The sequence below is a fragment of the Gekko japonicus genome, unplaced genomic scaffold, assembly GCF_001447785.1.
Source record: "Gekko japonicus isolate JY-2015 unplaced genomic scaffold, Gekko_japonicus_V1.1 scaffold565, whole genome shotgun sequence".
Taxonomy (NCBI): domain Eukaryota; kingdom Metazoa; phylum Chordata; class Lepidosauria; order Squamata; family Gekkonidae; genus Gekko; species Gekko japonicus.
In genome coordinates, this window is record NW_015176468.1 from 102,871 (window position 1) to 106,860 (window position 3,990).

Sequence of the window (3,990 nt, forward strand, 5' to 3'; positions counted from 1 at the left end):
CTTCAGACAAATTTGTGGGCTGGGAGAGGGGAGGCTATTTTGTGATTAACCTGTCCAACCAATATTGTTTAAAGTCTAAGGGGTTAAAAAAGAAACCCATCGTCTCCTGCAAGTTAGCCTTAGTAATATGATGAAAATGGGGAAGGGAAGGAACAGGACGGCTGTGACTAATCTGCCGCATACCTTGAGGCAAAGTGTACACCCTTATTATTATGAACAACACTCAACAGATGGATTAGTGTGTGGGAGAGAAACTGCTTCTGGAATATTTACCAAAGAAATACATTGGGAGTCTTCACAGGGGGAAATTTAGAAATAAAGATGGCACGGCCCAGAACCAGGGAGGGAAAGAAACTTAACCCAGTAAAACTGAACCAAGAACCGGTAAGAAAAAAACCTGATGGAGGGCCACCAGTTGAAGCCTCATATAAACCTATTAGAAGTAAAATATGCATGTATTTATTTTTTTAAAAAACATATAAGGGCCTAATGAAAGCCTCATTCACAAATACAAATGACATGCACACAAGGCACAACTACTGTGACCTAATGACCTTGAGTGCATGCCGTTTGCATTTGTTAACGAGGCTTTCATTAGGCCCCTTATACGTGTTTTAACTTTTCTCAAAATAAATACATGTATTCTTACTTTAAACAGGGCTCTTTTTGTAGAAAAAGCCCAGCAGGAACTCATTAGCATAATAGGCCACACCCAACAACAGAAACATATTAGCATATTGGGCCGCACCCCTGACAGCACAGCTCAGTAGCACATTAGGCCGCACCCCCATGTTACCAGAAGTGTGCTCATCCAGCCACACCCACCTTTTGCTTGTTATTCTGTTTACCTTCTTTGTTGTCAAAACCCAGGGCTTTTTTGTAGCAGGAACTCCTTTGCATGTTAGGCCACATACCCCTAATGTAGCCAATCCTAATGAGTTTCTGCTGTTGGGTGTGGCCTATTATGCTAATGAGTTCCTGCTGGGCGTGGCCAACTTGGGAGCCAGCCGGAACTCCGTTCCTGTGCGTTCCTGCCCAAAAATAGCCCTGCTTACGTATAATAAGTTTATAGGAGGTTTTAACTATCGGCCATCCACCAGGGATTTTTCTTCCGTTTTCAGCGTACCCCACCACCGAACCTAAAAATTCTGTATCCTTTCTTTCCGCTCTTGGAGGGGCAGTTACGAAGTGAAGGTGACATAAGCTCCCTTGGACACCGTTGCCTTCGCAGTGCAGGAGTCTGCTGTGTTGTGATCCCACCCATGATACTGATCAGCCTAGGGATGCCACGTCCTCCCAGGCTGCTGGCAGGGGGTGGGCCGTGGGGCTGCCAGCTCCAGGTTGGGGAACGCCTAGAGATTTGGGGGTGGAGCCTGTGGAGGGCAGGGACCTCAGTGGGGTACAATGCCAGACAGCCCACTTGCCAAAGCATCCATTGTCTCCAGGGGAACTGACCTCTCTAGTCTGGAGAGGAGGCATAAATTCGGGGGGGACCCCAGGTCCCGCCTGGAGGCCGGCATCCCTAGATCAGCCTCACAAACTTCCTGCCTGTACAGGTGTGTCCTTCACATGTATCATTTAGACGCACTAAGTCACATTGCCGGACAGGGGTTCCCACAATGCTGAGGATAGTTGCAAAGAAGATTGTGATCACAGGATAAACCAAAGATGAGATCTTCAGAACGGGGGTGGGGGGGAAATCTACGAATGCCAACTACTAGGGAGGGATGGGGATGTGGGAGAAGAGTTTGCTGTGTTGACGTTGACTCAACTAGATAAGAGGTAATTGACCCAAGAATTTAATTAAGTGCATGCTTAAGTTCCAAGTCTTCCTTGTTTCAAAAACTTTCCTGGAGACATGGTCTCAACTGCATGCCTGTCTCAAGGCATCTCTACCCTTTTATTCCTAGCTGTGTATACTGGTCTCTGGGTATCCCGCCATATGTGTTTTCTTGTATCTGACTCCATATTTTTATTACACCGGGCACTTAAAATGGGTGTTTGATTCAAGACGATGGGGTAAAAATGCACCTTCGGGTTTAAACTCACTAGAGATGACCACACAAAATTTTGAATGTGGTGCTCTTCTAGTGATTAGACAGTTCGCGACGTGAATTTCGTGACCAACCACTTGCTTCAGACGTCCACTGAAGCAGACCATGCCGTTCCATGCTGCTCTTCCTTTAAAGGTAAAGGTAAAGGTTCCCTTGTTCAAAAGCCAGTCAAGTCCGACTCTAGGGTTGCGGTGCTCATCTCCGTTTCAAAGCCGAAGAGCCAGCGCTGTCCGCAGCTCTTCCTTTAGGCAGTGCAAAGAGACTTGCACATTGGTCTCGGGCAATTACCCAACTGGGCACATTAATGACGTAAACAAATGCCACGTGCCTTCAGAGCAGACCATCACACGCCTTGACTCCAAAAAGAAAACCTTGTCAGCATTTCCTCTAACTTCTGAAATTTGGGACTCCCTTCTAACCTTACTCTGTCTTCAGGGGAGGGGTGGGTGGGAAATCATCAGTCCCACAGGCAAGTATGCAGTGAGTGACGGCTGCAGGCAGTTACAAGCCTTGCTTGCCTGTGGTTGCAGAGAGGATCTGTGGACTGGGCCAGTGACCCCACCCTGGCCTTAGAGGAGAAAGAGGATAGGATCTTTTTGACTCCCTCCTAAAAAGAATTTTGAGACAATCTAGAGAAGCAGTTCTTTCAGAACTTTCTTCTCAAATCACAAAGGAACGGTGGGGCGGTCAGAATACATGCTCAGCACCCACAAACCCAGTGTAGATCAGTGAGGATCCATTGCCAGAGTGGATGCAATCCACCCAAGTGGGGGTAGAAAGAGTGGACAGACAGAACTTTTTCTCCCTCTTCCAAAACACTAGAAGTCAGGGGCATACAATGAAGGTGATGGGCAGTAAGCTCAGGAGAGACAAAAGGAAACACTTCTTTATTCAACGAGTGATTATAATGGGGAATTTTGTAGCCGGGGGATTAGCGATGGCTTAAAAAGGGTATTAGACAGATTCATGGAGGATAGGTCTATCAATGGCTACTAGCCATGATGACTAAAGGGGAAGTCCACATTCAGAGGCAGTAAACCTCTGAATACCGGTGCCAGGAAGCAACGTCAGGGGAAAGCCCCAGCCTCTATGCCCCATTGTTGGACCTCCAGAGTAACTCGTTGGCTACTGTATGAGTCAGAATGCTAGACTAGATGGACCACTGGTCTGATCCAGCAGGGCTCTTTAGTTGGCAGAGGAGGATACCATGCTGATTCAAGATCCTCCCACTCTGGAGCTTCACACTACCTTCCCCCAAGAAAGACTCATCTCATTTTGAAAGACAGAGCTTATTCTAAAGCAAAGCACGTAATCTGCATTATGCCACCGCATTTAAACTTGCAGATTCTTCAAGTCATAATACCAAAGAGCATGAATACATGCATTTACATACATTCTGAAGCTTTACATCAGGGGTCCCACAACCTTTTTCGAGCCGGTGGGCACCTCTGGCATTCCGATACAGCATTGTGGGCACAGCCACGAAACGGCTGCCACGGGAGGCGAAGCCAGCCACGAAACGGCTGCCGCAGCTTACCGTCGCTCACACAGGGAAGATCCTTGTGCTGCGGTGGCAGGTGCTGCGAAAGCAACATCTTTAAAAAATCCGAACAGCCAATGAAATCTCCAGCGGCCAAGACCAACTCTGCCCTACTTGGCCCTACTCGCTTTCTCAAAACACTTGGTGGGCACCAGGAAAGCCCTGGGTGGGTGTTGTGGCACCACCCCCTGCTTTAGCTGTTGCTCCTGCCGTTATCAGAACAGGATCGGGCGACTAGGAACTAACCACCGAACTTTCTGCAACGCATCCGAGCAGGCTTGCATCAAGCCTTGCAACTTTGGTGACGCGCAACTGACTGGGCTGACTTAGCCCTGATCAGGAACTGGGTGCTTAAATGGAGCTGATGTCCTTCTGTGCAGGCCCCCCCCCCCCCCC